The sequence below is a fragment of the Etheostoma cragini genome, chromosome 4, assembly GCF_013103735.1.
Source record: "Etheostoma cragini isolate CJK2018 chromosome 4, CSU_Ecrag_1.0, whole genome shotgun sequence".
NCBI lineage: Eukaryota > Metazoa > Chordata > Actinopteri > Perciformes > Percidae > Etheostoma > Etheostoma cragini.
In genome coordinates this window covers 25,918,869-25,931,899 of record NC_048410.1, presented here as the reverse complement: position 1 = coordinate 25,931,899, position 13,031 = coordinate 25,918,869, and the positions used below count along the sequence as shown (strand labels likewise).

The 13,031-nt window shown below is 45.6% G+C and overlaps 1 long non-coding RNA gene across 1 annotated transcript in view; it reads left to right on the top strand.

The window, feature by feature from the left end:
* The first annotated feature begins 2,227 nt into the window (after positions 1-2,227).
* LOC117944072 overlaps positions 2,228-13,031 on the top strand; it is a 20,848-nt gene continuing 10,044 nt past the window's right edge. Inside the window, exon 1 of the long non-coding RNA XR_004656492.1 lies at positions 2,228-2,240. This is a non-coding gene — a long non-coding RNA (uncharacterized LOC117944072). The remainder of the gene's footprint in view (positions 2,241-13,031) is intronic.

Here is a 13,031-nt window from a genome sequence, read left to right as displayed (position 1 = left end):
GATTTTTGGAAAATGGCTGCAATGAAACAAAGAGTGAAAAATTTAAAGGGGTCTGAATACTTTCCATACCCACTGTATTTACCACTGGTCTGGCCTTATTTGCCTTCTGGTCTTTAATATTAACAGTCTATGGTCTCGCCCAAGTCCATGTGACTTCATTATATTTACAATAATATTGCAGGGAAAGTGAAACACTGCTTAGACGGTGATGTTGTTCGGCTTTTCATAAGTTTAGATAGCTAGCTAACGCTACGCCGTCGGACGTTAGCACAACAGCGTGAGCCTAGCCTGCTAGGTAAATATTACGACTGCCTTTGGTGACGTTATGTTAAATAAAGAGTAGCCCGAGTGTGTGCGGCCTGGAGGGACGCATCCTACCACGAGTCGGTGTGGAGGGACGCGTCCTACCACGAGTCGGTGTGGAGGGACGCGTCCTATCACCGGTCGGTGTGGAGGGACGCGTCTTACCACACAGCGGCCTGGAGGGACGCGTCTTACAACACGGCGGCCTGGAGGGACACGTCCTACCACTCAGCAGCCTGAAAGGACGCGCCCTGGGGGGACGCGTCCTACCACACAGCGGCCTGGAGGGACGCGTCTTACCACACGGCGGCCTGGAGGGACGCGTCCTACCACACAGCGGCCTGGAGGGATGCGTCCCACCACACAGCGGCCTGGAGGGACGCGTCTTACCACGAGTGGGTTAAATTATACTCTGTTCATTGTTGTTTAACCAAAATTTAATGTTTTCTGAAAATACATGTCTTTCCTATTAACCAACGTTTATAATATAATTGCAACTCATCACTCACATCTGGAGTAAAGCTATATTGTCATGCTGAGTTGCTCAAATGCGCAGTACTACTGTAGCAGTGGTAATTGTTGTGGATTGGTGCTTGTATCGTTTCTAACTCTGCTATTATGAGGTATCACCATATCTTATTCTGTGTTCGTTAGATTATATGACATCAAGGAGAATGGCTATAATGGCCCATAACGATGTCTTGATACTGTTATAAGACGTTTAAATTACAGCCTGCCTGTCTACAGTGAACTTCTTGTTTAGGGATAAGGAGCGTTTGATATGCCTCAGTCTAAAGGAATGGTAAAGTATATAAACAATTACAATACTGGTGCGTGCTAGTTGGGGAGGACCATGATCCTGATCCCGGGGCGAGCTTCCCGACCGGAGGCTCACTCGCCTATGGCACCCGCTCTCCACCGCAGCTTTGCCACCACACACACAAGCACCGGCCGAACAGCGACACGTTTTCACCGGAGGATGAGGTAAACACTTAGAATTAACACTCGGGGATGCCTTCTATTCTTATATCTAAATAAGTGTAGCAGTACTTATCTGAACTAACTACGTGATCCCTGTATCTAGATCGAAAGAAAACGTTGAAGTTCACTCGCTGCTATTCACTGACCGTAAAAAGTAAAGTTGTTGTATGCACTGCTGCATTGCTAAATAAAGGACATAAATAAAGGAGAGTGCCCCACAATCTTGACAATTCCTCATTTGCCCTCTCACATCTGGAAGGTTGGTAATTATTCGGCGGCTGGCCTTTCCTCCTCTTCCACTTCCCAGTCACTCACCGTAGTTCTAGTGCCAGGCTGAGACTTAACTTCCTGTTGTTACGCCATCGCGAATTGACTTCATAAACCCGCAAATACCAAAAATGACCAAAAACTAACTTTTAAAACTATTTGGAGACAATTTTAAAAATGATTTACATATGTTGAGTGCTTTTTGTACCAATAATCAACAGGGGTGGTTAACTTGCAACATGGCCTTTAAGTTGTATTCAGGGTTAAAGTTCTGCATAAGGGGATTAAGGGCATTGTCACGCTGATTGACAGGACCATGCTGTTCAGATGGTGAATGAATGAACAACACATCCTTTTTTTCCTTTTGAGTCTGAGCATCTCAGCACCACATTTTCCTTTTCTTTTTAAGCTTTCCATCATTAGACTTGCACACTATCTGTTAACGTTACAGCTAGACTTTCAAACGTGATGAAGAAAAAGAGTGGTGTTCAACTTTACCTTATAGGCCAACCAGGGCAAGGCCATTTGTGGAGGGGCCGCTCACTGATCCCCCTATATTTCTGAAAATCCTAGACATTGTTGTGACCATTTCTAGTGCTTTCTTATTAGCCTGTGTTTGTATTGAAATTACAGGCTGTTGTAGCTTGCAGCTTTTGTGTAGTTAAAATGGTTAAATCACATTGATTAAAGTAGAAAACTTTATTGAGAAAGAAGGGAGAGAAGGGGGGAAAGCCAGAGAGGCTAACATCTAAAGTAGGTCTGTGATCAAGATTGGATACAGGGCAGCAGAAATGCAACACTAGCCCATAAATATCTGGTTTTCAAAAGCAACTGGTTCCACACTAAATTAACATCAAAATAAACACGATTTGTGGTAAAATATCTAAGTTGGAACCATAAAAAAACAACTATTTGACTAATTTGGGCCAGGTGCTACACCTTAAGATCAATTAACTCCATTGTTCAGTCCTAGTTAAAGGTTCTCTAAGTGATGTCACGCCGGTTTTAGGCTACAACATTTGTTGAATCATATAGCAGAAATGTCCTCAATATCTGCTAGCTGCCTGTCCCCATAACACACCGTAAAAAAACATCTTCTCACTATCTGCTGCCTGCCCACTGAACATTCTGTAAAAATGCCAGTTGTCCCTCGCTCTGAACCTGTTTGTTGTCGGTTTTTCTGTGGTCTTGTATGTGTGTAAATCATGAACCAATGCAGATATATCAACAACATGTTCTTCAGGTGCTCCAGAAACTGTTTGAGAATCTACTTTTCGTTAAGGCAGAGAAGGGTGCGTTTAACGCTCGTCCCACCTCCTTTCTGGGATACATTGTTTCGGAGGGTCAAGTTCAAATCGAAACAGCGAAGGTACGTGGAATATTGGAGTAGCCAAGGCAGAGACTCGAAAGCAGCTGCAGCGTTTTCTTGGATTTGCAAACTCCCACTGAAGATTCATTCAGGATTATAGTCATGTAGCCGCATCCCAGACTGCTTTGACCTTGAGTCCTCAGGACTTCTGCTGGTGTACTGCTGCTAAGGAAGCTTTTCTCAAGTTGAACGGTTGTTTCACCTCTGCACCTGTTCTCACTCAACCGGACGCTTCCCGTCAGTTTGTGGTCGATGTGAATGCTTCTGAGGCCGGTGTTGGTGCCATCTTGTCCCAACGTTCGGCTAAGGGCGGGAAGCTCCATCCCTGCTCCTTTCTGCCTCATCGTCTGTCACCTGCGGAGAGGAATTACAACGTGGGATATCGCAGGTTACAGGCTGTTAAGCTTGCTTTGGAGGAGTGGTGACATTGGCTGGAAGGAGCCATCCAACAATTTGTGGTCTGGCCTGACCATAAGAACTTGGAAGACGTTAGGTCATTCAACGCAAGAATATGTTTTACCCATATGCACAAATCTCTATAGGGTAGGCTTTGTCTAATTCTAAATCTTTCTATCTTTCTACAATTAATGTTCATACAGAACAATCAGAACAATACACACTGTGACCTAGGGCTGTACGATTATGGCCAAAATGATAATCACGATTATTTTGATTAATATTGTGATCACGATTGTTCTCACAATTATTTGTTGATTTTAAACAAAACAAATTTTAGTGTCACATGAACTCATTATGACTCATTATGAACATGCATGGGTTGAAAGGCGGATACACACGTTGTGTGTATGAAATGTCTGTATCGTCACTGCGCTGCATTTTTATAAACTATGATAATCTGGCCATGGGTCACATCTCTGGCCCAGGTCCAGAAGCTCCGTCTCACACGCTAACTGAAGTTAGTTGCATTCAATAACTTCTTCTGTGTTCTTCGCCGTGGCCGCCGTGATAGCAGAGTTACCAGCGGAAACACTGTTACAAATACAGGTTTGCCCCTCATATTTAACTATACACAGCTGTGTGTTAAAACTGTACACAAATGTCAGAAGTGTGGACCGGCGCTGTGTGGCAGGGCTGCGTGGAGAGTAAGAGGAGAGAGAGCAGAGGAGAGATCCAAACAAAGGCAAAGCAAATAAATGTGTCATGTAACGCAAAATTAAACCATATCCATATAACAACATTGCAGCGGATGCAAGGACATTATGTGTACCGGTGCACCCTAGAGGAAAATTATTACTCGCGCCTGTGAGCTAACAGAAGCTAACAGAAGCTAACTAGCACCGCAACTAGCTCTGCGGTGGCATGCTCACTACTGTTGTCTAAATAACACAAACGGGACAAAATATTGCGTTTACCAATAAACTGGTAAACCTTGAGACTGACGTATAAACACTGCAATCTGTTGAATTTTCCTCCCGTTACTCTGTCCTCTGTGACTGTCTACATCTTGAAACTGAGCTGCGCGATGCAGGGAACAACTGGCACATGATCAGACAGTGGTTTACGGAGTGGTAGATGCACTATGCAAAAAAAAACCGGAGCTTTCTATGAAAGGACGCATTTAAAAAAAAAATCGCTCGATCACGCAAATTTGACCGTGGGAAGTCGAAATCGTGATCCTGATTAAAATTTGATTAATTGTGCAGCCCTACTGTAAGCATATATATATGTAAAACAATGTATCATTCATGTTTTTGTTCTTCTCCCAAGCTCCAAGCTGACAAGTGCCAGCGCCAAAATAAAAAGATAAAAAAGTATGTGTTCCCTGTGTGATGAATATAAACTATATATTTATATAGGCTACGTTATTGGTCTAGGGATGTGAGACTAATGAAGAGTACCTTTCACTTGGAAGCGCAAGGTCCTGGCAACACACTGTTACCTGCTGAGTCCCCCAGGGGTCAGTCCTTGGCCCCATTCTCTTCATCATTTACATCCTCCCCCTCGGCCATGTCATCAGTCGCCATGGACCCTCATTTCACTGTTATGCTGATGACATACAACTGTACATGAACTATAACTCACAACCCACTGCAACAACAGCGTCATCGTCTTCAACACTCACCACCTATCTGGAGGAGATAAAGGTGTGGATGAAACACAATTTTCTCCAGTTAAACAGCTCCAAAACCGAGGCAATCCTTGTTGGCACCTTACATCAAGTCCAGTCATCCTCCATAACCGGCATAACTATCTATGGTCAAGACATTCCCCTCTCCACAACAGTCACCAATCTTGGTGTAAGATTTGATCCACAACTCACCTTTTGAAGCCCATATCAAAAACCTCTGCAAGATCTCCTTCTATTATCTCAGAAATATTGCAAAACTTCGTTCAACACTCACCTTAGCTGACGCTGAAAAACTGGTCCACGCCTTTGTCTCCTCCAGACTGGATTACTGTAAAACACTTCTCATCGGGATACCTAACAAGAGTCTGCAGAAACTGCAACATGTTCAGAACAGTGCTGCAAGGATACTGATGAGAGTGCGAAAGTACAACCACATCACACCATTCTCCACTCACTTCACTGGCTTCTCGTTTCTGCTAGGATTGAATACAAGGTCTCAATTCTCACCCACCAGTGCATCTATGGAAATGCCCCCCCACCTGAAAGAACTACTCATCCCTCTCACTACAACACGACCCCTTCGCTCAAAAAACTCCAACCGCCCCCTCTCCCCAGAACTATGCTCAGCACCATGGGTGATCATGCATTCTGCTCTGCCGCTCCTTGGACTTGAAATGCCCTCCCTGACCATCTGAGGGCACCACAGACTATTGAGACTTTTTAAAAATGACTAAAAAAAATCTTTTTAGCAGAACTTATGAGTTTTAACCTTGCACAAAAATGTCGCTGCACTATTTATAGATATTTTACACAGATGTTTTTTACTTTGCTTTTATGACTTTACCTGTAGCACTTTGAGATTTGTTTAAATGTAAAGTGCATTACAAATAAAATGTGTTATTATTATTATTATTATGAAGTAGGTTATGAAACCAAAGTAAGCTAGAATACCTAATAAAAAACATTAGGCCTACATATTAAGGAGTGACTCAAACTGTCCTTTATTAGAGCAGGACAAGCAACAAGAAAATTAAATCATGCATTGTCCCACTTAATCTCTGGAGCGCATCCTTTATAAACCTGTGACCACAGAAGGGAAACCTTTATGAGAGTAGAAAAAGCAACAGGAAAATGAAATCATGAATGTATTGGTCTTTGACCAGTCTGCCATTAATGTCATTTGGGAATATAGCTGCATTGTCCCACCTAATCTCAGGAGGGCGTTCTTTATAAACCCCAGACCACAGAAGCCGCGGGTTGCTCATATTTATTTTTACAGAGAGAGTGGACACTGAAGTGAGGTCTGTCAGCAGGCAGTGGCCACAGGAGCGACGATTGCCACTGCGCATCTGGGTGCCAGTGCAACCATTTCTAACCAACTAAACAACCGCTATATTAGGGTTTAAATAAAACTTGTGACAACAAAAGTGACAATGCGTGTTAATAAAAATAAATCAGAACACATTCAGAAGACAACGGAATAACTGTTAAACATGTATATGTTTGATCAGAGCGGCAGTTGATTTAACACATGAAACTCCAGCATTAATCTTAGCCTGCTACAAACTAAATTCATCCAGAATAACTAGAATATCCTGGCTTAATCCCTTATCCTGGTTTCATGCAACAGGCACCACGAAGCATACACAAACAGTGTTCCAGCATTCCAGCCAATAACCGACCAGTTCTTCATTTGCATATAATAGTTACTGCTTGTAACGATTTCTCTGAAAAAAACTCTGTCACTGACTTTTTGTGTTCCCCTCTGCACTACTGAGCAGCGGTCTCTGTCCAACAGCTGTTTTGGCCAGAGTTGCGGAATCATCTTCAATCATAAAACATTGATTAGGGTGACTGTTACTCACGGGGTCTGGTTGCTGTGGTGGGTAGCTCCTCTCCATTAGTTAGGATTGCTAGCGCAAGCACCCGCTTCTTGCTGCTCTTTAGTAACGTTAATGTTAGTGTTGTGCCGTCGTGAAAAAGGTTGATACATTTGGAAGTTTTGATAAAAAATGTCTGCCTTCTTCCAGCTTCTTCCTTTTTTCAGAACCACTTTGGTAGCTTGCTTCATTTTTCAACCGTCTGTAGCGTACAGCTTACAGCATGCTGAGCCGTTTGCAAACACACACGCCGATGCGCAGTAGGCTATTGATATAGAGATATAATTAATTGGTGAAAATTAAGACAACAAATTGTAACCATACGTTTATGAGGCGTTTTACGGGGCCCTTGGTAGCTTGGGGCCTAAGGCAATTGCCTACCTTTGCCTTACCTTCTGGTAGCTGTGCCGAGAAAAATCTCAATCATTCCTAATCAGCAGAGACGGAGAGTCTAGTTATAGACTGACATTTCCTCCTTCCAATTAAAGCAAGATGTTACAAAACCGGCCTACCTGTTTAGCCAATAAGAAGATGAATAGTTTGAAATCAAATTTGACCAAGAAATGTTAACCCTGTGATTGCTGTAGCAAATCCCAGAGGGCGCAAGTATTGTGGGAGCTGTATCACTTTTATTTTGGTATGACGTTAAGAAAAAAAAGCATGTATTTTCTAGTGTTTTTAAAAGGTTAGATGTTCTGCATTAATTTGACTAAATGTCATTCAGGTATCCAATTATCCTAAAAGAAAACACATACTGACAGGGTTAGTCTTCGCACAACTTTGGCAGCCTGCCAGCAGCTGTTAATCACACACAGACATACACATAATAGTTCAAAGTTCGGTTTGCACATTTTAAAATTTACTAGTTCAGTTCATAGTTCATCCTTCAAAATGTTGAAGTAAGTTCACAGTTCCAAAAATGAACTAGTTCATAGTTTTTTTTTCCATACGCTGTTGTGAGCTATTATTTTTAACACCGAAACTTTGCGTCAGATTTCATCTGTCTTGAGTCCTTTGATATTTTTATTCGCTTGCACATACCTTGAAAGGCTAGCTGGGTGCTTCAGTTCAATGTGCCGTTTCAGGTTTGCAGTGGATGTGATGTGACTGAAGTGCGGATATTCTCTTTGAAAGCTGACGGGCAAAGTTTGCACCGAAATGTAACTTTTACCATCCTCACCGAACTTGTCATAAAACCAAGGGGGTAAGCCGAAGCTCCCTTTGGGGCCCTTTTGATGCTACCAAGCTATCACCTGCGTTATCATTCCATTGAAGGCCATTCATTTAGTCGCCACTTAGACAGAGAATAACTTTACGTCTGAAGTGTTTACAGAATCTGTACGTCTATTGTTTAATTCTAAAGAAACACAACTGTTGTGGTTCGGGGTTTGGCGCTGCCGCTCGGTGGCCCTGCCCCACGGCCGACGGCCACCGTTTTTGGCCCTCTGTCGGCAGACGGCACCCTCGACCCCCAGCCGGTGTCTGGGCCTCTGCCCTCCCTGGGCACTGGCTCCCGGGGTCCCCCTGGTCCCGGTTCTGGGGGTTCCCCGGGACGCCGTCCCTCGGCTTCCTCCGGGCCTGGCCGTAGTCCCAGGCACTCAGGAACCCCAGTCCCTCATGCCCTAGCCCCCCTTAGTCCTAGTCCCCCTAGTCTTGTGTCCATCACTGTCTCTGTCTTTGTGCCTGTTCGTATCCCTGTCCCAGTGATTATCCCTGTACCTACATCTGTCCCCGTGCTTGTCTCAGTCCCCGTGTTTGTCTCTGTCCCAGTCTTTATCCCTATCCCGGTCACTGTCTCTGTCCCTGTCACCATTCCTGTCCCTGTCTTCCTTCCTGTCCCTGTGTCCACCCCATCCAAATTCGTGCTTACACCTGCTCCGTCTGTAGTCTCGCCGTGTCCGTCCATCCCAACCAAAATTGTCCCTAAACCCGACCCGTCCTTCTCTATGCCGTCCGCTCTGTCCGCGCCCCTACCTGCTCGGTCTATGCCTGTTCATTTTCCCCTTGAGTTTTCTAGTGTGCCCCCCCGTGGGCTTCCCAGTGTTCATTGTGTGCTCCCCTGTGGACTTCCCAGTGTTCCTAGTGTGCCCCCCGTGGGCTTTCTTGTTTTCCTCGTGCGCCCCCCCGTGGGCTTCTTCGTGTCCCTCATGCGCCCCCTTCGCAGGCTCTCCCGTAAGTCCCCCTCCGGGGCTTCCTCGCATCCCTAGTGCGCCCTCTCCTGGGCATTCTCATGCTTCCCCTCGAACCTCCTAAATTCCTTCCCTCGGTCCGTCTTTGGCCCTTGTGTTGGTGAGTCGCCCATATTCTCCGCGTCACCGTACCTCTCTCCCTTCTTCTGTTTGTTTGTGTGTTTTTCTCTTCTTCCCTGTGTCAGTGTCTCCCACGTTTTGCCTCTTAGCCTTGCCCCTCTCCTTGGTCTGGTCTTTTCTCGTCCCGTCCTCCTTCTGGTTGCCTGGTCTCATTGGTTATTTTTTTCCCTCTCTGCTTCGGTTCCTTTCAGGCCCTGTGCCTGTCTGTCTCACTCTCTTTTTGTCTGTCTGACTTTTTGCGTCTCGCCTTCTCCCTTTTTTGTCTCTGCGCCCTACTCGTCCTGTCTCTCTGTGTGTCCCCTCACTCAGTGCCGCTCCCTTCTTGTTATCTCTCTACGCGTTTCACTCCCTGACCCGGTCTCCCTGCACTCACCTCTCTCTGTGTGTCTGTCTCTCCGACTCTCCACGTTCCTCTTACTCTGTCTGTGTCGCTCTGTCTCTCCCACACAATCCTTCTCTCTGTCCCTCGCCTGTCTCGCTCTCCTTCTATCCCACTATCTGGGTCTCTTTGCCTCCCTCTCCGTTCATCCAGTCTCTCGGTGTGTCCCTCTCGCTCTTTTTCTTTCGCTTCGTTTTTCTGTTTGTTTGTGTGGGTGTCTCTCTCTTTCCCTGTGTCCGTCCTGCCCTCTGGTTTTTGTCCCTTTTTCTGCTTGTTTGTAAGGGTGACTCTCCCTGTTCTTTCAGTTTTCTCCTGTCCGTCTCAACCTCTGTAGTTTCGCCCTTCTCTCCGTGCCGCGCTGTTCCTGCCCTTGGTCGCGTCTCTGCTCACTTTCTCTGTCCCGCTCCTCTGGTCCCCTGCTGGTTTCTGTCCTTGCCTATCTCCATCGCTCTGTTTCTTTTGCTCTCTGTGTTCCTCTCTCTCCCTGTTAGTCCTGCTCTCTATGTCTGTTCCCTCTGTCCCTTTCGTCCCCGTGTCTATCCTGTATGTCTCTCTCTCTCATTCGGTTTTCTGTCTTCTTTGTGCACCTCTCGCTCTGTTTGTTGTCTCTGTCTCTATCTCTCTCTCTTTTGGTTCGTTGTCTCTCTGTCTTTCCCTGTCTCTCTTCCTGTCGGTCATGCTCTCTGTGTCTTTTCCTCTCTCTTTTTCGTTCTATGTGTCTGTCTGTTTTATCTTCTGTCTCTCTCTCCCGTTCAGTTTGCCTGTCTCTCTCTGTCGCTCTCTCTCTTCTAGGTAGGTCTCTTTGTCTCTACCGCTCTGTCTCTCTCTCCTCCTGTGTCCTCTGGTCTCTCGTCTTGTCTCCTAGCCTCTTTTGTCCTGTTTCCTCTTTTTTTTCCGCCCTTGTTTCCTTGCTTATCTCCTTTTCCTCGTCTCCTCTTTCGTATAGTCGCCTCTTCTCCTTCGTCTCATAGCCTCTCTCGTCCCGTCTCCTTCCTTTGTCTCCTCTCCCTCATTGCCCCTTTCGGCTCCCTTCCTCTCTCGTCCTGTCTCCTCTTTTGTCACATTTTGTCGTTTCCCTCGCTCCCTCCTTCCCAGTCCCTCTCTCTTTCCCAGTCCCTCTCTCGCTCCTTTCCTCCTCAGACCCTCTCTCGCTCCCTCCTCCTCAGTCCCTCTGTCGCTCCCTCCTCCTCGGCCCCTTTCTCACTCCCTCGTTAGTTCCCTTCCTTGTTCCCTGCTCAGGCTCTTTTGTCCATGCTCCCCTGTGTCCTTGTCCCCAGTGCTCCCAGTTTGCTTCTGTCCCCTAGTTTCCCAGTCCCTCCGCCTCCTCTTTTTCAGTGTCTTTCGCCCTTTCTGGGTTGTTTTCTGTTCTCTGTTGGGTTTTTGTTTGGGTTTTTTGACATCTGGGATCTGTCTTTGGGGGGGGGGTACTGTTGTGGTTTGGGGTTTTTGTTTGAGTGTGTGTTTCCCTTTCTTTGGCCTCCTTGTGTTTTTGTCTGTCTTCTCCGTGGTCTGATGTTCCTTGCCCTGTCTTGTTCCCCGGTTTGTTCTGCGTTCTGCTTTCTCAGCTTCCTGCCTTGTCTTGTCTTGTCTAGCTTCACTTTGTTTGTCTGATTGTCCTGCCCCGCTCTAATGTGATTCACCTGACGTCTCACCTGTTCCCCATTACCTCGTTACCTCTTGTATTTAACCCATGTGTTTCCTTTGTCTCTTGTCAGATCGTTTTGTCAGTGTGGTGTTCCTGTCTGTGAGTCTCTGCCTGTTTTCCCTTTCTCCTGCCGGAGCGTCACCTTCCCAGTACCTGGAGTTCCCTGGGATAATTTGGTGAGCCTTTCCATTTACTCACCATCTTGCTTTAGTTTGTGTCTTCCAGTGCCCGACTGTCCCCTAGGATCCTCTGTGAGCCTGTCCTGTGTTCTCCTTCCTGGCGGTGCGTCTTCCTTCCCCCTGGGCTGATTATTGGATATTGTTTTCCTAGTCCGCCGCCGGCCCTGTTCCTGTGTTTGGACGTTTTTGGGAATACCTTGTGTTGTGTACTCTGTGGTGTGAACTGTTTGAAATAAAGCCACAAGAAACCTCCCTATGCCAGTCTTCTCATCTCTGCATTTGGGTCCTTCCTCCCCTCCCCCGCAACAACAACAAAGTATAAAAGGCTGCATTACCTTGTAGCTCATGTTACGGCTCCGTAGCAGACGTTTTGTAAAATTAGGCGAATTGTGTCATACCACGCAACTTACTGTTGCACAGTAGAGGAATCACTGTATAGTAAAGGATAAGCTTGTAGACAGTTTGGACTTACATTAGCTGTTTAGGTTTAATTACTAATGTTAACTAGAATTTTAGTTAGCAATAATTAGCCTGTGCATATGTTACCTTCGTACATATATCTATGCTCTCCGTCTCTGCAAGATTGGGAATGTTTGAGATTTCTCTTGGCACAGCTACCAGAAGACTTACAACTTTCAGACACTTTGCTCACGTCACACCCACGTCATAAAGCTCAGTCGGGGGCTGCGCAGTAACGCTCAGCCATCACCGGAAAACTGCTTCTAACAATCCTTCACTGGTCTCTATCCGGTACAACGGGATCTGTTGGTCCAGTTCTTTAACTGTCCATACATAAAATTTGTTTAAAAGATCATACAACGCCTCCATGCTGTTCTGTCACCACCATGCTGCTGTAATACTATGAACGTCATGGAGTCTAGGCCGTAGACTGTATGGTCTAGGCCTGAATTAATTCCAAACAAACAAATTAATTAATTATAAAACTATATTCTTTTCATTAAACCAGTATCATGAAGAAAAACAAATAAAGCTCCAAGTCTCTCTCTTGTAATGCCCTTTTCTTCTAGTTTTACATGTATTGAGTTGTCTCCTTCCATTTCCTGTCAGTGCATTCTACTGTCATATTTCTCACACACACAAAGTACATGTGTGTCTTCTTTGTCTTGGCAATTCCTGCATAAGCAATTACCATTCCCAACTGTTTTCAAGGTAGCATTTAATCTGTGTGACCTACTCTAAGTCTGGTATAGACTACTTCTTCCCTTCGGTTTAAACTCAGCAAAGTAACCCTTTTACCAGTAACATTCTTCTATATTTCCCGGTAGGTTCTAGCATTAAACTCTACCTCCCATCCATGCTGCTTTCTGTTTTGATGATGCATGCATATACTGGTGGCTGGTGTTGCCAGATTGGGTGTTTTTTCCACTACATATTAAAGCCGCAGTAGGGTGGTCTGAGAAAACGTGGATTTAGCCTAAAAATTTGAACAAGCACACCTTACAGGGGCCTCCCCCTTGCTCTCTGCTGCGCTACAGCCCTCCCTCCACAGCTCCTCCCCCACAGCGGAGCCTGTCGTGAACGCGCAGGCTAGTAAGTCTTATTTGAAACTGCTGGCTAAGGATAAACGTAAATACAGCAAGATTGTTATCCACGTTGGCGTTAATGACTC